We start from the raw sequence: 21,508 nt of genomic DNA, 5'->3' as shown, positions 1-21,508 counted from the left end.
AATCCTTGTAAATATATAATTTTAGGGGAGACTGTGACACAACATTTGTAATGAACGATATAAACACTGACAGCCAATCAGAATTCAACCTGCATTAACAAGACAAGATTAACAAGGCATTCTGGAAAATTAGGTTCTTTCATCATGGTGCAAAACAAATACACTGAATAAAATAACCCTTTAAACTAAATTATAATACCAAAATTCAACAACAAATAACAAATCGGTGTCTAAACCCATTCTCAATTCACTTCAGAATGCTCTTCACCATTTACGTTGAAACTGAAAGTAGTTCAAGAGATGGAAAGTCAAAAGTCTATTCGATCTGTTCAGTCTGATCAAAGATCACTGCATGTGTGTGAAATTATTCTGACCTTGATACAGCCATGAGCTGAGATGAAAAGCTGTGTATGTGCGTGTTTGTGTGCAGCTGTTGACACGGCACCCTGCCTAAGATCAAACAAGCAGTCAAACTGTCAGCTCATTACCCTTTTTGCCAAGTGTGGTACTGTAAGTCAACACTGTGTGACATGCAGTGCATTGTTTGGAGAAAGCCTCTCCACCTACAGACCCACATCACGATGAAGAGCAGACAAGCATCCACACAGTAATACTATAAATAATGCGTGGAATTCCAACAGAAATAGAAGCTAAAAAAGCAAAGGTAAACCTCTGATTGAAAAATGTTATATGCAACAAAATAATAATTATATTTTAATAATAGTAGACCCTTTTCACAAGACTGTTGTGACGCATTAAACAGTCATCAGCATCTAAAATTTTTTATATTTAGATTTTTATTTTAAAAAGTTGAAGTCAGAATTATTAACCCCCCTAAATTATTAGCTTCCCTGTTTATTTTTTCCCCAACTTCTGTTTAAAAGAAATATTTTGTCAACACTTTACTAAACATAATAGCTTTGATAGCTCATTTCAAATAGCTGATTTGTTTTATCTTTGTCATGATGACAGTAAATAATAATATTTTACTAGATATTTTTCAAGACACTTTGATACAGCTTAAAGTGACATTTAAAGGCTTAACTAGGTTAATTAGATCGACTAGGCAGGATAAAGAAAGTAGGCAAGTTGATTTGCCAAGACAAACGATGGTTTGTTTTGTAGACTATCGAAAAAAATTAGCTTAAAGGGGCTAATAATTGTCTCTAAAATGGTGTTTAAAAAATTAAAAACTGCTTTTATTCTAGCTGAAATAAAACAAATAAGACTTTTTCCCGAAGAAATTTGGGAAATAATAAAATCATAGGGATACTTCAACTGTATGTATTATAAAGTCTTTGCACCAAAAAACGAATTACCTCTTGTGCGATGTGTTTGAAATGCAGTGTCTATGGGGTTGGACAGCCTGCCATTATCAGTCTCACAATATTTTTTTTCCTTTTTCTTAAAGTCTTAATAACACCATTGTGGAGTTTTTCATTTATTATGTTAGTGTATTGTAAGAGAGCGACTAGTTGTTTTCTCCCATTTACTGCGCTCTAAATTTACCCAATAATGACTTCCTCTACTGTGAAACCCGGAAATGTGAAAAGAATCCATAATAATTCATATTCAGCATTTGAAATGGATCAAATAGTTCATCAACATTGCCCTACGGCAAGAATGGGTGTTCAATAGTTTTATGACAACTTTGATAAAAGGTTTTGAATGTTGACTACAGCACACAAATCTGTCAAATCAAATTCTGTCAACTACAGCTTCTAGTTGTGTAGGGATGGATTTTACTCAGACTTAAATGTACCCTCTAATAAAACAACAAAAACTCTGGAAACTAAAGAAAAAGACATAGGAAAGACTTGGGCACATTCTTGCCCTCTTTCCTAAACCTCCCTTCCCCTTTGGTATTAATAAATATTCAAGTGTGACTGGTAACAAAGTTTTGTTCCATATTTTTGATAACTTTTAATCAAATCCCAACAGATGATTAAATCTTCAAGTCACTGGTTAACATTGAAAAAATAACCAGTCATCGCTCTCATAGGGTATGCAAAGAGAAGGACGAAAGGTTGCAAGTCTGTGTCCAGACTGGCCTGTAGTGCAGAGCTCTCAAGCTCAACACTATGTATAATTTGGACTTCCAGCTATACTCTAAGATTTATCTTTAATTAACTGATGTTGTGCATTTACTCCAACCTTAATCCTTATACATGATATGTAAGCGAATTGCACGAGAGCATGAAAAACTCTGTGATTAGGTCCCTAATAAATGTATAACTGAAGAGTATGGGATCAGATATAAACCAAAACTCTAAATTGATTCATGAACGACAAATGTGACTCATTCCTAATTAGAAATACAGTCTAAATTTGATGGTTACATAAAATTGTAGTCATATCGAAAATATAGTTGAAATCAAATATAAATTTCTAATAATAAATAACACAATTCTTTTTAGAAGTGCTAGAAAGGGGTTACACGCATTTAACCTCCAACCATTCATCAGAGTCTATCGTTGGGCCAGTAGAATTGAATCTTAGGGTGCTTTCACACCTACACTTTTGTTTCGGAACGTGTCTCGTTTGGCCAGTTAGCGCGGTTCGATTGGCATATGTCAACAGGGCAATCGCGCTCTGTTCCGCGCCAAAGTAATCGCTCCGAGATCGCTTGAATGAGGTGGTCTCGGCTCGATTGAAACGAACCCTGGAGCGGTTCGATTGCAGTGAGAAAGTGATGCGATCCGAGCGCGGTTATATCACAGTGTTTTATGCACACGTAATAGGCTTACGGCTATATGAAGAGAGAATTATGAGTAGGGTGGGAAGTTTCGCGAGTCTCCGGATGCCCGCAAACGATCGATGATCTCCCGGTAATCTTGCGTCTCCCTCCCTCAAATAGGCATAGTCGCGCACACTTCTCACCCCTCCCCAACGCGTCTCTCCTCAGACATGTAGCGCGCACCCTGTCAATCACCACCAAACCACCACCTCTCCTGACAGCTGAGCGGGACGCTGCAAAACAAACCCTGACACTCTGACCAATGTGAGGAGAGTTTACTCGCACGTGACTTGTTTTAACTCTTTTGGTCCGTTTAGAAACTTTGCAGTGTGAAAGCGAACAGCTCCAAGAGCAAAGAGCAACAATGTAACAATTGTAATCTCTGTTTCGGAACAACTGAATCGATTCACAGGTGTGAAAGCACCCTTACAGTCGTTTTTTTTTTTTTTTATTGCTTTAAGAAAGTATTTTCTTTCTTCTAGGTCTTGGCCTTTACATAAACATACACACTAAAAATACAAACAAATATAAAACATCTTCCTCAGGACATGTCATTCAAAGTGAATACATCTGTCATCCCTATGTTCGTGCTTCAGAAAAAGAAAAAAATCAATAATAAAAAAAAAGCAGTATAGGCTGATGGCAAAATTTCGATATGCTATGACCTGTAGGGTAATGTAGGAGCCTATTTTGGGGAACACCGAGTCAGAGTTAACAACCTCATAAACCACAGAAAGCCCTCAGTCCTCAGGGTCAGCCTAGTATCACATCTGGGGCTCACATCCTTCAGTGCCACACGCTATACTGTAAATCAATCAGTCAGTAACACTCAGCCTCATCCACCCGCACACGTCCATCACCGTAACACTCGCATCGCTCTGGGTGAAACTCCACTCCTCGCTTTCTGAACAGCTGAGCCGCTGATGGTTATTGTTGCCATAGCGATAGAGAGGGCAGGGAACGGCTAAAATGGCTGCAAATAAAAGAAAGGTATTTGAAGCTGTGCCTTTATTGATGCACACAGCATGTTTCATGTAAGCTTAACATTTTAAAATTGTACAATTAGTTATACAATTACAGTGTAGATAAAACTAATATTGGCATATGTTACTTAAGAAAATATTACTTAAGCGTTTCTACTAACATAATCCCATGTGTTACTTGCCATTTGTTATGAATTGTGTGTACTAAGGAGAAGTTTTATTTACAGTATAGTGCATTAGGTTGTGTGTTTACTGTATATTACTCTGTTTCATTACATCCATACCAGCAATATATAGGTAGATACAAATAAATAAATCTGAATCTTTTCCAATAAAACCCCTAAACATAATTAACAGATGTTTTAAACTGATTAAAGCAGACAAAGATGAAATTAGGGCAAAAGTCTAGAAATGTCCATTTTCTCAGTTTTTAAAGTTAAAATAAAAAGATCAAATAAAATTAAAAAAATATAATAAACATTAGTGAATGTTTTAGAGATAAGCAGTACCTTTTTCACTTCCATTTACTTAAAATGCCCAACTCAATAGGTCCTATTATACACCCTGCGTAATAAGGCGCAAGACGTGTTTGGTGTGATTTGTAATGATTTTATGACCAGCGCAACTGTAATTTTCACATTTTGCACCATGTTATTTAAATAGCAAATCCATTTGTGCCACTTTGTGGACTCATGGGTGTGCTGGTCTAAAAAAGAGGTGTGTAAAGGCGCACTGTTGATGTGTTGTTATTTCAAAGGAAACAGATTGCACCATCTAAAAGCAGGTCTAAAGTCCAGCGCAGAGTGCGTTAGTTATGCGCCATGTGGAATCAAACACTTACACATTGCTTAATACATACAGGATGCGCAGCAATATACAAATATCTTTACATATGAAAAAAAAAGAATTAAAATGTTACAATTATTATTATTGTTTTCTACATGAATATAAAAACCCTTGCCATCATCATGTCAAGGAGCTTTTTTCAGTTTATTCATGACAGTTTGCATTTGTATACTGTTATTATTATTATTAGCAGTATTATTTATTATATGCATATTTATATTTGTTTTAATAAAAACAAGTTTAGATTTGTCCACCTGTCAGGTTTTAGAGACGTATGCATCACCATATTTGGATAAAAATAGGATGTGTGTTTGGATATAACTCAGTTTTTTGACAACACTTCATTACTAGTGTTCATTTGCTCGTTTGCTGAAAATTTGTTCTGAATTTAGAAATAGTTTTGAAACAAATCTTTGCGCTTAACAAACTAAATGAAATATGTAGGTTAATGGGTTTCAGTGGAGTGCGTACAACACCATTTTCTTATGCACAAAAGTAAAGAAGTAAAAAGTAAAAGTAAAGAGAAAAACGAAGAGGCCAAATGGAGGAGGCTCAGGCTGCGTCCGAAACCGCATACTTACATACAATATAGTATGCTAAAATCAGTATGCGAGCTGAGTAGTATGTCCGAATTCACAGAATTCGAAAATCAGTATGCGAGAAATACCCGGATGTCTTACTACTTCCGGCGAGACTCTGAAGTGCTCATCCCATGCACGCTGCGCCATAATGTCCCGCAAGAAAATTGAGTGAAACGATGCAATTGACGCAAGTAGGTCACGTGACCATGACAAAATGGCGGATGTAGTATGTCCGAATTCCATTCATACTTCTAACATTCATACTGTATAGAACGTCCTTTTTTAACGGCTGAGTAGTACCAGTAGCCAGGACGCAAGGCGTATTTTTTCGATTCTTAAAATAGCTAAAGTGGATTTGGACATGCCCTTAATGCTTTTGCGCCATGTGCATTAGACATTGTGCTTAAATCATTAAAATAGAGCCCAGTGTTATTTGCCATATCTTTGCAACAACAACAAAAAAAATGTTAAACTGAACATTTTTGTGTTAAAATCATATTTTTTTTTTTACATTAGGGGCGAATAAGGTATAGTTTGAAAAGAAAACTTGAGCAATTTGACAAAATTTGGCATGCTTCTATGTTACATTGACAAAAACCTTGTGGACTAATGCATCATTCATGCATTTTCCTTCGGCTAAGTCCCTTATTTATCAGAGGTTGGAACTAATGCGGTGGTCACACTAGAGTTTTAACGTGAAATTCTGTTGCATAACTCATATGTTGCACATGGTTGGGATTAAACAAGATGTTTGGACATTTCAAAAATTGAGCGATCGCTCCACATTTAAAATTTCTGTACAAAGAGGTCATGTTGTGATTTTCGATTAGTCTTATGCAGTCACATGATGCGATTTCGCAGGTTAGAATTTACCAAGCTTGAACTTGCAACATAGTGAACTGCGAAACTTGTCGCACAAGCTTGTGTTTCCGGCATTCGCATGCGTATGAATGGAAGTTTATGGACATCCAGTGTGACCGTTGCTTAATGCATCGATTTATGTAATGTTTTAATATTCATTTTTATCATACTCTGTTGTTCAAACAGGTCTTTGTAAACAAGTGTTTAGGAATGGTTTATTAAGTGGGTGGGTTTTTACTTATTATTATTATTATCTTTTTTTAATTTAAGTAAGTATTTTGTATATATTTTTTTATTCCTCTTTGCTTATGTAATATGTGAACAACATACGTAAAACAGAAAATACTTTTTTCCTGAATCTTTGTCTTCAATAGAAATGTATCTTATCTGACCAAAAAAACTAACATTTTTGTAATGAATAAATGAAGAAAATCTATCAAATAAAATCAGTTTATGTTGAGGGAAAAATGGAGTTGATTCTAGCTTTAATGAGAATTGAACAAAAGTGGCTAAACTGACTTTCCATATTGTACCCTTTACAAAATTAAGAAAACACAAGATGTAAAAGCATTCAACTTACAGTTATAATGTGATTATTCTCCAAGTTTCAGTATTTGTTGTATCTGCAGACTATAAAGTAACTTTCTACTTTTGCTACCAGGTAACAGGTAACAGTATCCAAAATAAAGCATTGAATTTTTTAAGTGTACTACTATGCTACATCTTGTTGCATTTTTAACACACTTGTCTCACTACACTCAAGTTGTAAATGAAGTATATATTGTAAAAACGTTTCTTGTGTACTCCTAAATTCAATGCAGCTTGACACTTCTTTGTAATCATAGGCAAAATTACTACCAGTGTAACCTACTTCAATTTTATTTTCAGTATATTATACTATTATATTACCTAAATAGTTATAAAAACACCAAAAAATTCCAGACCTTTAGCTTCTTTGTAATGTGCACTGTATCCCTCTTAAACGTAAACAGTCGTGAGTCAGTGTGCATGAATAACAGGTTACTTAATCATCTTAAACAGTTGCCATTCTTCTGATGGATCCCTCAGCTGTCATTCCCACTCTTCCTCATTGAAATGTCTTACCCCGACCTGGCATGTTCGCCCATTAACCATATTTATTGATGCAATATCTCACTGCGGAGACTCTAGGAATGATAGCGTGGCCCCCAGCTGCTTTACAATCAGGTCATTAGTCTAAATGTGTTTTGTAGAAATGTGTAGAGCTCACAAAAAGTCATTACCGCCATGCAGCCACACACTCAAACAAGTGCTTTATGACTCAGGAACATTCGCTCATAATGAATGACTTGGGTAAGCCCATTTCGGGGCAATTCAGTACAATTATCTAATATGTAAACATACTGATTTAATATAAAACAGCTGACGATACAGGCATGATTAGTCAGATGTAATAATTGGTAGGAAAAGGCAAACCTTCCCTTTTTCTTAACCAGTCCCTGCTTTCTAAATCACACGAACACATTGCTTGTCCTAAATCCTATTTCTAATAAGTTCTGCTTCTCTCATACCTGCTGAAAATAAAGATAGTAGCAATAATAGTATTTGTAAAATGTTTTAATGGTTATAATGGAAATTATATTGGTTTTAATGGAAACTAATGGTCCAATGGGTCTCTACTGGTCATGTTTTGCCTTTATCCTGATGTAAATCCAAATGGATTATGGCCCAAAACTAGAAACCATTTAAATGTTCTGTGTTTAAATGGTTAAAATATGATGGTTTTTATTGATATTTTAAGTAGAAACTATTAGAACTTCTGTTATCATACTGTTTTGTTTGATTGTTTGTTTACAGTAAGAGAATCACAGTTATTTTAAGCATGTACAGTAGGAAATAATATATGACTTTAATTCAGATTGTGGCACTTTCCTTGCTTACAGGTCTATTACTGATCCATCAATTGAAATTATAATGGTTTTAATGGAAACTATGGTCCAATGTGTCTCTTATCTCTTATCCTGATGTAAATCCAAATGGATGATGCCACAAAACTAGAAACCATTCAAATGTTCTGGGTTTAAATGGTTAAAATATGATGTTTTGTAATGCTTTAATGGTGTTTTAGTGGAAACCATTAGAACGTCTGTTATGGCAATAGGTTAATAATATTATTGTTTATATTGTTTTGCTTGATTGTTTGTTTAAAACAGGAGGATCCCCGTTATTTCACGCATGTATGAAAAGATATAAAACTTTAATTCAGATTTTGGTATTTTCCTTGCTTGCAGGTCTATTACCGATCCATCCTTTGAAATTACAATGGTTGTAACGGAAACAAATGGTCCAATGTGTCTCTACTGGTCATGCTTTGCCTTTATCCTGTTGTAAATCCAAATGTATTATGGCCCAAAACTAGAAACAATTCAAATGTTCTGTGTTTAAATAATTAACATATGATGGTTTGTAGTATTTTAATGGTATTTGAGTAGAAACCATTAGAACTTCTGTTATTGCTTATGTTGTTTTATTGCATTGTTCATATTGTTTTGTTTGTTTATTTACACCCTGAGTATTCCAGTTATTTAATGCATGTATGAAATGACATATGACTTTAATTCAGATTGTGATATATATTTTGTTGCTTGCAGGTATATTACTGATCCATCCTTTGAAATATTAATGGTTTTAATGGAAACAAATGGTCTAATGGGTCTCTACTGGTCATTGTATGCCTTTATACTGTTGTAAATATAAATAGATTATGGCATCAAAACTAGAAACCATTCAAATGTTCTGGGCTTAATTATTAAAATATGATGGTTTGTAATATTTTAATGGTATTTTAGTAGAAACCATTAGAACTATATTGCTTATATTGTTTTATTGCATTGTTCATATTGTTTTGCTTGATTGTTTGTTTACAGCAGCAGTATCTTAGTTATTTCATGTATGAATGAAATGATATATGACTTCAATTCAGATTGGGGTATATTTTTCGTTGCTTGCAGGTTTAACACTGATCAGTCTTTTGAAAATATACTGGTTTTAATATAAACAAACAATCTAATGGGTCTCTACTGGCCATTGTATGCTTTTATACTGTTGTAAATCCAAATGGATTATGGCCAAAACTAGAAACCTAAAGGTAAATTAGTGCATTTCATTAATGCATTTACTAACATGAACTAATAATGAACTACACATGTACAGCATTTATTAATCATAATTAAACATTTACTAATGCATTATTAACATCCAAGTCCATGTTAACATTAGTTAATGCACCATGAGTTAACATGAACTAACAATGAACTACTGTACTTTCATTAACTAACGTTAACTAACATGAACAAATACAGTAATAGATGTATTGTTCATTGTTCGTTCATGTTAGTAAATGCATTAATTGACATTAACTAATGAACCTTATTGTAAAGTGTGACCAGAAACCATTCAAAAAAGTTGGGCTTAATTGTTAAAATATGATGGTTTGTACTGTTTTATTGTATAGTTCATATTGTTTTGCTTGATTGTTTGTTTACAGCAAACGTATCTCAGTTATTTCATGTATGTATGAAATGATATATGACTTTAATTGAGATTGAAGTATATTTTTCTTTGCTTGTAGGGTCATTACTGATCAGTCCTTTGACTGGTTTTAATAGTAAGTAATGGTCCAATAGGTTTCTACTAGTCATTTTTTGCCTTTATCCTGTTGTAAATCCAAATGGATTATGGCCCCAAACTTGAAACTATTCAAATGTTCTGGGTTTAATTGTCAAAATATGATGGTTTGTACTGTTTTAATGGTATTTCGGTGGAAATGTCTGTTATAGCTTCTATTGTTTTATTGTATTGTTTTGTTGATTTTTTGATTTTGTTTTTGTTGATTGATTTTTTGTTTACAGCAATATCCCAGTTATGTCAAGCATGTATATAATGATATATGACTTTAATTCATATTGTGGTATATTTTTCCTTGCTTGCAGGTCTATTACTGATCCATCCTTTGCATTTTGTTTGTCTTCCACCTGATTGGAAGCCGCATCCAATGTTCCTCCAGCCAGAGCAGGTATGAGGACATTCTTTCTAATTAAAGGGATTAGATCCACCTGTCCAGTCTTGTGGAAAACTTCATTTATTTCGACTTATTGGATTTAGCTTTGCTGGTTTCCTTTTTTATTAAGATTCACTTTGCAGTTTATTTATGATTGAGAGGGTGGGAGGCTGAGAGGGTAGACTGGTGGTGCAAACAAAGATGCACAATTGTCTTTGTGCATCAATACATCAAACAACTACTAAAAAACATGTTTATTAATTTAAATCTATTAAAAGCCTTAAGTCTTTTTGAATATGCTGCCTCCACCATGCTTCACTGTAGGGATGGTATTAGCCTGGTGATGAGCGGTGCCTAGTTTTCTCCAAACGTAATGTCTGGCATTCACTCTAAAGCGTTCAATTTTTGTCTTATCAGACCAAAGAAATTTGTTTCTTATAGTCTGAGAGTCCTTCAGGTGGCTTTTGGCAAATTCCAGGCGGGAAGTGGCTTCCATCTGGCCACTCTACCATATAGGTCTGATTGGTGGATTGCTGCACAGATGGTTGTCCTGCTGTAAGGTTCTCCTCTCTCCACAAAAGAACACTGGGGCTCAAAGTGACCATCGCATTATTGATGACCTCCCTGACTAAGACCCTTCTTCCCCGATCACTTAGCTCAGATGGCCGGCCAGCTCTAGGAAGAGTCTTGGTTGTTCCAAACATCTTCCACTCATGGATGATGGAGGTCACTGTGCTCATTGGAAGTTTCAGAGCAGCAGAAATTTTTCTGAAACCTTCCCCTGCCTTGTGCCTCGAGACAATCCTGCCTCGGAGGTCTACAGACAATTCCTTTGTCTTCATGCATGGTTTGTGCTTTGACATGCACTGTCAACCCTGGGACCTTATATAGACATGTGTATGCCTTTTCATATCATGTCCAATCAACTGAATTTACCACAGGTGAACTCCAATTAAGCTGCCGAATCATCTCAAGAATGATCAGTGGTAATTAATGAACTTGAGCTCAACTTAGAGCTTCATGACAAGGGCTGTGAATATTGATGTACAGGTGATTTTTTAGTTTTTTTTTTTTTTTTTTATAAATTTGCAACAATTTCAAAAAATCTTTTTTTTTTTCATTATGGAGTATTGTGTGTAGAATTTTGAGAAAATAAATGAATTCAATCCATTTTGGAATAAGGCTGTAACATAAAAAATGTGGAAAAAGTGAAGCGCTATGAATACTTTCCAGATGCGCCGTTGTACATTAGACAAGCCACTTCCATCACTGTTTTTAAATCCCTTCTTAAAACCCACCTGTTCAATTTGGCTTTTAGCACAGCTTGAGATGCTGACATTTTATGTTTATTTATTTGTATTTTAAAGTTTGTTTTACTCTTTGTTGTCAGCACTTTGGTCAACTGTGTTGTTTTAAAGTGCTTTATAAATAAATTGAATTGAAAAAAATTGAATGCACTGTACATGAATGAATGACTACACATGCAAAGTCTGTATATTTGACAGTAGTCTATTTGTGAGTTGTCATTAGACGTCTATTAGATTTCTACTGACAACCCAAATATAGCCTTGTTTTAGCTCAAATCTCTATCATAAAGAGGCCAGCAGTAATTTTGTTAATTTTTCAAATATTTGCAAACGATATGGATTATTGAATTATCAGACATACAGTATTTGCATGAGTGAATTGTTCCACAGTGAGCGACAATTACTGTGATAATAGTACTAAAAGCTGCTTTGTTTTACACTTTGTCTGTGTGTTTCGGAAGTTTGGTTTCCCTTTGTGGAACGAGAAAACAGACTACTGCTCCCCACCGAGTGGAAAGACACGTCCTCTTGTGCAACCACAGAACACAGCTCTTGTTTCAGTTGGCTCAACCCCCCCACCCCACTCCCTTTGGTGTGGTCATGCACAGGTTTTTGGTCCAGACACAGTAAAAAGCAAGGCGACAACACAGCTGGGTTTCATTTTTCGCTAGTCATTTGGCATTGGCTTGGTGTGTCCCTGTACTTAAACACAAAATCTGCTCTGTGAATAGTTTTGTACTAAATAGTAAGTACTATACTTTAATAAACCTTGATGATGTGGTCTAAAAACATGGCAAATAGATTCATGCAGAATGTGAATGTCACACTAAATCACGTTAAGCATTTTTCTATAAAAACATGATACTTCATATTGCTTTATAATTCCATATTGGGCTGCACATAACTGGTCAAGTGGATAATATCACCAGGTTCTTGCCAAAATGCAACCCACACAAACAAATAGAAATGTAACTGGTCTGCACTGCATTTTCCTGAAAATTCCAATTCCTGAAAATTATGAATAGATGGCTCAAACTTTTACCTAACTATTTTTTAGCCTGTAGACTGATTATGAAATCAAACAGCTGGGCATGATTTTCTCCACTGGGCAGGAAGTAGCGAGTGTGTACAGTTTCTAAGCTTCTCTCTGAGGTGAGCAGAGTTTCTCAGGTGAAGTGAGGAGCGGGTGTCTCGATGGGGAGCTGGAGGTTTGTTGAGGGATCTGGCAATGCTATGACAGCTGTGAGAGGACACTGAGTAAAAGTGTGAAAGCAACGTCTACCTTTCTAGGACGTCCCGGTAGCCATCTCAGCATCCTGAAAGTGAGATGAAAGTGGGAAGTTTGAAAAGCATTGGGCAAGGACAGAGGAACACTGCAACTCCATGTAGATACTTTGACGTGGCACTGTGAGTATGACATCTAATAAAATGAAGCAGACAAAAATCTGGATTTTATTAATATTAAGCAGATCTCAGAAATACTCTCTCCTATTTCTGCTGAAGAGATAGGCCATAGTGTTATGATAGACACATCAAATGTCATCCTTGACACTTCAGCAAGCAGAAAAGCTCACAATGGCTTTTCGCTCAGTAAGAGACTGTACAGCACAGGTTCAAAAACAAAACTATGGTTCAGGTGATGTAACTGTGGCCTCACTTCACATACAGCTTAGGTCATTTAAATGTCATGCAAATATTAAATATTGTTTTTCAAGGCATTTACATTTTATCATACATGGATGGATGATCTACATATACACTACCTGACAAAAGTCTTGTCGTCTATCCAAATTTTAGGAACAACACATAATAACTTGACTTCTAGTAGATCATTTGGTATTAGAAGTGGCTAATATGAAAGGCAAAGGCCTCTAGATTATGCTTATTTTACCAAAATAAAATTTCATCATGCCTTGATTTTTAATGATTTAATTAGGACAGTAAGGTCTGATTCTGCTGAGACAAAAGTCTTGTCACTTGACAGAAATAATGTAAGGTCTAGAATATAAAGTCATGCTTCAGTGGAAAAAGAATGAATATTGTGTTTGACTCCCATCAGCTTGGAGGACTGCATCCACACATCTCTGCAATGACTCAAATAACTTATTAATAAAGTCATCTGAAATGGCAAAGAAAGCGTTCTTGCAGGACTCCCAGAGTTTATCAAGAGTCATTGGATTCAACTTCAATCCCTCCTCCTTCATCTTACCCCAGACATGCTCAATAATGTTTATGTCTGGTGTTTGGGCTGGCCAATCCTGAAGCACCTTGACCTCCTTTGCTTCCAAGAACTTTGATGTGGAGGCTGAAGTATGAGCGCTATCCTGCTGAAGAATTTGCCCTGTCCTGTGGTTTGTAATGTAACGGGCAGCTCAAATGTCTTGATACCTCAGGCTGTTGATGTTGCCATCCACTCTGCAGATCTCTCGCATGCCCTGATACTGAATGTAACTCTAAATCATTATTTTTGCTTCATCAAACTTGACTGATTTCTGTAAGAATCTTGGGTCCATTTGTGATCCAATAAGACTTCTGCAGTATTTTTGATGATTGGGAAACAGTACAACAGATGAGTCATTGGAAAAATCTACCTTCTGCCACTTTTCCAAATTAACTACTGTGGAAGAAAAGACAACAACATTTTTGTTGATTTGACTACAAGACTTTTGTCAGGTAATGTTTACATGATAGCATTCAAAATATGTAAACAAAACATAAACACTATAGCACCTAAAAATGTATTTTTCAATTCTCATCAAATTTCTAAAGTACAAAAAACAAGCTTCCTAATTCACGCGGTAGAGAATTGAAAAAATTTACTTGGAAAATTTTGATTGAATAAAGGTTCTCGATTTTGATTACTTTTCGATGAAGCGCCCAGCCCTAGGCTAGTTAGCGATGCTGTTTTGTAAAAAGACAATTGTCACCCAACATTTTGATAAAAAAAAAAAAACTCATAATCTTTACATGTTTGTTTATATAACTATTATTTAAATTTATAGCACTAATACATTATGAACAGCAGCTACGCTAATTAATTTCTTTGTCTCTATTTCCACCTGGCGATACTCATTCCTGCGGCCTCTAGAGTTTGTGCAGCACCACTGATGTAATCCAAGACCTGTGGAGAAAAGACGCCAAGGTGTCTATAATCCTGGACCAGGCCGTATACTGAGCTGATGCTGTGGTGGTCGTGGAGGAGCAGAAAGCATGAGACTGATTCCTGAAAGATCCCAGTGACAGACGAGGCTTCGCATTGATACTGTGGGCCTGCCTGTACACCTGCCGGTGATCTAGTTTTTGATTATGGACGTCCATTGTTCTCGATCCTTCGACACTTAGACTGCAGCTCTGTGTTTGAAGTTTGGCCATAGGAGAAATGGTTGTGCCCAGCTGAGCCTGGTTTCTCTCGAGGTTTTTTCCTTCACTTTTGTCAAATGGTGAAGTTTGCTCCTCGCCACTGGCTTGCTTGGTTTGGGACTTGTGGAGCTGCACATCAATGGATTTGCTCTTCAGTGTTTGGACTTTCAGTAGTGACAATTAAACCGCATTGAACTGAACTAAACTGAACTTTAACTCTGAAAGCTGGACTAACACTGTTTCAGTTTACTAGAATGTCTATGTTCAGCTGCTTTGACAATCTACATTGTAAAAGAGCTATAGAAATAAAGATGAATTGAACTGAATCACGTACTCAATGGATGCCTATAGACTGAACACATAATTAGCACTTTTGTAGATGACACAGAGATGATAATGCCATTATTTTCCCTGTATTTTGAAAATTTTCACTCAAATAAACAGCCAAACTGTTTTTGTTAAAAAGAGTAAAGTGACCAAATATATTCACAATCCCTCGATATCAGTTTCTGAATGCATACTGTGACAAATATCAAAGCCACCTTGAAGGTAAACCAGGTTTGCATTCCTTTCATCTCTCCTCCTTCCTGAATCTGCAAACAAAAAACGCAGCACGGCACGAAACCCAAATCAGCATAACGTTCAGCTCTGCACAGAATTCCTCTGCATGAATCTCTCGCTTCACACTCCTCCCCTTCTGTCTCCTCTTCCTCCTCCTCACGGGGGTCGGGGGATCTTTTAACTAAACAAATCTGAATGCAATGTTGAATTATTTCCACTTGACTCGATGATGTATGAAGGGAGCACTGCAATTAGCAGCACTCTTTGATACTTCTCTCTCCAGTCATCTAGCAGACAAATGCATTACTCTCCTACCACTGCGGTCTATGCGTTTGGTTGGTGGGTGGGAGTGAAATTTCAGCTGCTGTAACTAAACCCTAAACTCCACAATGCCAAGAGTTGTGTGCTCCTGGGAGAACCAGACGCCTTGTGTTGATGGTGCACTGCAATGGGTTTAATGAATTATGCGGCTGAGGTGGGAGGCAATTAACCTATATTAGTTTGTGATGTGTTTCTAGCTGTCAAAGTGTGCGCAAAGCTGTTTGCTTCTGTACTCAAGTTATACCAGAATGTGACACAGCGTGGGCCTCACAACAACTTCTAGTTTTAGGGACCATTTAAATGAGACTTCAGTTGGAAAAGAACAAGAATATGTTCATCTGGCCATACATTAACAGAACAAATGATTCATTTGTTCTCTTCGTGGACTTTATATTTTTATATTTTGTGTTTAGCCAAAAACATGTCCTTACCTTGGGAGAATTCAATATATGCCCACTTCCATTTCATATTTCAAGAGCACTAACTGTTTGTAAGGGATTAAAATTGGGGAATTCACCACTTTGAAAAATGCTTCTAAATCTTGTCATTAAAAATCACCCGCTTTAAATGTTATCACTTGATTGAATAGGCATTATCGGTGGTTATCAGCTGATAGATATGGGCCAGTAGGGGTTTTCTGCACCTACTGAAGGCTGTTATCATCCGTCCACATGGTTTATCAGCTATACTAAAAGAGAAGACTCCAGATCTAGATCTGTTTTTACATTACTGTGACGGTTGGGATAGGGGTAGATGTTAATAAAATAGAATCAATGGAAAATGTTATAAATTATATAAATAATTCTTGTTAACTTGTATGTGATCACTGCTGTATGTGATCTATAGCTTATTAACCATGTGGATGGATGATAACAGCCTTCTAAGTCCACTAGTAGCCGCAGAAGGCCCGTACTGGTCCATATCTAACAGCTGATAACCACTGACAACGGCAATTCAATGAAGTGATAACAAAATCGGCTGTTAAAAACTGTCACTTAAACTGATTGTCTATTTTGCACATGAAATTAACATATTTTTAAATGCAAAAGGCACTTTTCTATTTTTCATACTTATTTTACACACATTTTCACACTTTTTTACTTATATGATCGTGCATGTTTATTTTTAACAACCTTCACTAACTATTTTTTCCAGACATTTGACATTTTGCCCCTTGGTCTAAAGGTATACATGATAACCAGAAAGTTTGTGGACTACACAGCAAAATATGGGGACCCAAAACAACTCTATGGGTGTTAATTTCAACACTTTGAAAGTGTCTCATGGGGTCCACTCAAAACAGAGTTAAATCAACACTTTCAAAAGGGTTGGCACATTGACACCGAAGTAAGGGTTAATTTTAACTCTGGGCAGAGTTAAAAATGTAACTATATTTAACACCGCCTGGAAGTAATTTTTTTACTACAATATATTGTTATTTTATTCAACTCTCTTGAGTGTAAATATGGTAAAAAGGTAAAATAGACTGTAAATTACAAAAGAAAAAACATTTTATTTGAAAACATTCACCACTTCAACAATTCATTCAGTTTTTAAAATGCAACAATGTCAAATATGCTTTAAATGTTTTATTAGTACAGACAGTATCAACAAAATATGTATGACCAGTGCTCAAAAAGGCTGTTTCAGTCCTTTGGTCCAAACTTGATGTGTTATCAGAGCAATTTGAAAGTTCAATATAGCGTCACTCATAGTTTTCTTCTGAACTCATAGTTTTCTTCTGAACTCATAGTTTTCTTGTAAAATTACATTTTAAACAACTTGGTGTGCAAATCTTTCACTTCGGGTGTTTCCTTGGTCCTCCATACCAAACACAGCAGTTTAAATGAAGGTATAAATGCTGTAAACTTGTGTGAAAACAAACTGGAGCTAGGAAATCTCATCAAGCACGTCCTGTGAAAGATGTGCTTCCCAGCCACAGGATGACCTTTTTATCCATGACGATGTAGCTAGCAGCTGCTGATCGCTCGTCTGCTGGTTCCTGATGCACGGATATAGGGTGATGCCCATCTAAGAACTCTTCAAGATTCCAGCATGACTAAGAAAAATGTTTGAAAACAAATTGCAATCAAATTCTATGATATATTTAAAATAACATTTAAAGTAAATAAAACATTCAAGAAATCTAAACTCACCTTTTGAAAATCTTCATGATGATCCACAACTTGACTCTCCCAGCTGGTTGAGGTGACAGGATATGGAAAAGTAGAAAAAACACAAATATCACTGTTGGATCTCCAAAAACAATTAGGTTAACCACTATGACTAGAACTGGAAAAACAGGCAGCTGTCTGTCCAAAATCCTGAATTTAACACAACACTTGGAGCAAAATTTAGAGGAGCTTAAAATCTTTTATATCATTTAGTGATGCTGATTTCCCCAAAATATTGGCCACAGTGTAAAAAATATTCATAAACTTACAGTTTTCTGTGAGCGTGTGCGTGCATGTGTGTGTGCGTGTGTGTGCGTGTGTGCGTGTTTCTTTACCAGATTCAACTTGTTAGGCCCTTTCAGGTCCAGTATTGACGCCACCTTTCCTGGAGTCTAGCAGATGTTTCAGGTCCAAATATAATCTAAAATATTAGGATAAGCAGAAGAGGAAAAGTGCAAAGTAAAGAGCAAAACATTATTTAAGTAACAGTTCACCCACAATACAAAACTTATCACCTTCATGTCATTTGTTATTCTCTAATGCTCTAATACCCTCTCAGCTTATGTGAAACAAATACAGAACTTTATCAAACATACCTTCATTATTATTATTACCACATATGACCAAGAAGGTGTGCTTGGTCATTTCACCAACTCTGAAAATACACCATCCGTCTCTAATCAGTCACCGTCACAGGGTCTTGTGTTATTGTATAGAGAACTGTGGCTGTTAAAAAACAACAAAAAATTAGTATCCACACATATGCATAACCTTCAGATAAAAAAGAGAGATGAACATCACAAGGTATGCCTCACACTTTTTCAGATATCTTTTGATTCAGATGTTGATTATTGATAATAAATCTACAAATCAAACCTGTATCATCATTAGGCTGCTCAAATATGAATCAGTTGATTAATTTTACAGACAGGTGGCTGTTTACAACGCACTAAATTGTCCTTAATAAAAAGGAAATGTTGTGTACAGTACATGCTAGTTTAGCCTATAGTTTTAAGCACAATATCATGCGGGAGAAAAAGCTTGTTGATGTTCCTGATGTTCCTGACTACATAAATAGCCTAACTTACTAACGTCAGACATCCCGAGTTGGGAAAAGTAATTTTCGGGGGATACAGAGTTGATTTGCGGGAGGTAGCGGGAGAGATGAGTACCTAAAGAACAATGGGATGAGTTGCGCGCGACGTACCTGAAGAGCTGGGAGGGATGCGGTGGAGAGGGGTGTGAAAAGTGTTTAATGACCGGGCGGGAGACGCGCGATTTCCGGGAGATTATCATTCATTCATTTGCGGGCATCTACTTGGGCATCTGGGAGTCTCTGTGCATTTGCGGGATAACGTTAACGTTAGTCCCGCAACTTCCGGGAGACTTCGGTAACCTTAAATGCCTAAGAAAGTGCAAACGCGGTCATTTAAAGACAATAATGTTAACATTCCGACTTTAATGGTTGTCAACACTTAATATAATTCAAGCGTACGTTATCACGCGAGTCTATGGACTAACGGTATATGGACGGCCACGAATGAACCAGTTTAAAAGGGCCGCGGTGTTTAAAAGAACTAAATTAACGTACACGAATAACAAACAATCATATGTTTCAGTCAGGAAGCCTTTTACAAGTAAGCATATGTTCATTTACTCACCAGATATGTTTTAGAAACTCTTCAGAGCTTATGGAAACCGTCCTGTGTTGCCGTTAGCATCCGGGCAGAGTAGGCTAGGCTGCTCCGGGGATTCCCTCGCTAGTTTGCTTCGAATTAAAGGGGAAGTGTCGATTTTATTTTACAGATGGGTAACAACGCACAAAATGGCATTAAGCATGACAGAAATGTGTTGAACATGTACATTTGATGTTTTTATGCACTATGTATGCGTGAGCATATAAAAACATTCTTGAAAAAAAGTCAATAGTACTGCAGTTAAGCTAGATACACAAACGACCATGAATGAACCGCAGAAGATTAAAATTGTCACTCCATTCTAAAGTTATTAACTTAACAATATGTTTACAACTGTATTTCCTTAGAGAAAGTCAGTAAAATACCAACATTTAGGTAGTTTGACTCACCAGTTGCTGTTCTAAACCTCAGATGGAAAATGGCGTCTGGAAAATTCTTCAGTGACTGGGGCTGCATGAATTCCCGGATGTTGGAAATAACACCACCAAGTGTAGAAAAGATAACTCCTTGATTTCGCACTGAATAAAATCAATTCTAACTCTTATTATATTCATTCATCAAAATCTAACTCTTTAACGTCAACACTTTACTCTGAAATGCTTCAACACCGAGAATTTAACTCAGATGACAGCACTGTGTACAGCACTGTATGTGGAGAAACACAATAGAGGATTTTGAACTGGGAATACTTATAGACACTAAGTTATAGGAGCTAGCCAATAGCGCTAACAAGAGTGCTAACAAACAATTGCTTAATTTCCTGATTGCAATTTAAGTCACTAACTCTTAGGTGATGTAAACCAGTGGACAGGGATGTGAGATGGAAGGTGTCATGATCAAAGCTGTTTTTCTCTTAATGTAGATGGAACAAAGATGTAAAAGTTATGCACTCACTAGCAGATAAAAATGTAGTGATCAATATTATTAAGTACAAATTGTGTATGCTATGTACTCCTATAACAGAGAATATGGGCTCTATTTTAACGATCTAGGTGCAAAGTCTAAAGCAAAAGGCGCAAAAGCATTAAGGAAGTGTCCGAATCCACTTTTGCTATTTTAAGGATGAAAAATACGGTTACGGTTTCTATTTTAGTCCCTCAAAATAGCAATACGCCAACAATGTGCCTTAACAAACCTCTTTTCTAGACCAGCACACCCATGAGTCCACAAAGTGGCCAAAATGGATTTGATATTTAAACAACGTGGCAAAAAAAATGTGAAAATAGCAACACATTATGGCAAACACATCTTGCACCTTATAAGCGCTGGGTGTCTGATAGGGCCCTATATTTTAAAATAGGGAATAATAAAACTTATTTTTTTTTTTTGCTATAAAAAATTCTATTTATAAAAAAATCCTGCAAATAGTTGCATCACAATAGTTTTAAATATTGCTAATCATTAGAAATGCTTCTGAACAATCGTGTGAAATTGCAAGAATGGCCTTTGAAAATACAGCTTAGAGATTATAGAAATAATTAACTTGTTTATTTTTTTTATTGTAATATATTTTACAGTATGCTCCAAAATGTAATCTTGATTAATATAAGAAACCAAAATGTGACTAAATTCTTTTGAACCCCAAACTTTTAAGCGGTAGTATTTAATGCTGAAAAGAATCACCCTTTGAGTAAAACAGGAGCAAAGATTTGTGAACTTAGTAAAGCAAAAAACGTAATATTCAATAGTTGTATTTGGTTCTCATGTAGGGAAAAACGCATGGCCTTGAAAAGATTAGAAAACGCCTGCTTGAGGAAAGAAATCCCCACAGTGTAACCTGAGTGTGCCCTGAAGAGTTCAAGGCTGCAAAGATGAAGCCCAACCTTTTGTACCTTGACAGATCTGTCTCTCTCAGAAAGGCCTTTGTAAGAACAACAGCTTATGCTGTCTGAACTTTAAAAACGGGCATAATAGCAGACGAAGCATGCCTGCTCATTTGAGAGCAAATGCACATTAATGCACAGAATTAGACACTTTTAATAGTCAAAGTACATTTTATGTTTTCTAGATCAAAGAAAAATGTTTGGTTCTCTCTGAGAGG

At 36.1% G+C, this 21,508-nt stretch overlaps 2 long non-coding RNA genes across 2 annotated transcripts in view; both read right to left on the bottom strand.

Moving 5' to 3' along the window:
- Positions 1-21,508, bottom strand: part of LOC147834015 (uncharacterized) — a 262,202-nt gene that overhangs the window by 100,495 nt on the left and 140,199 nt on the right. The window lies entirely within an intron of this gene.
- LOC147840879 (uncharacterized) lies at positions 17,090-19,913 on the bottom strand. The gene is made up of 6 exons (XR_015507986.1): positions 19,857-19,913; positions 19,432-19,538; positions 18,367-18,496; positions 18,106-18,191; positions 17,753-17,795; positions 17,090-17,655 (listed from the first exon to the last, which is right to left on the bottom strand). It is a non-coding gene; the product is annotated as an uncharacterized LOC147840879 (long non-coding RNA).

This window comes from Danio rerio, chromosome 14, assembly GCF_052040795.2.
Source record: "Danio rerio strain M-AB ecotype USA chromosome 14, GRCz13ab, whole genome shotgun sequence".
NCBI lineage: Eukaryota > Metazoa > Chordata > Actinopteri > Cypriniformes > Danionidae > Danio > Danio rerio.
This window is presented reverse-complemented; position numbering and strand designations above follow the sequence as displayed.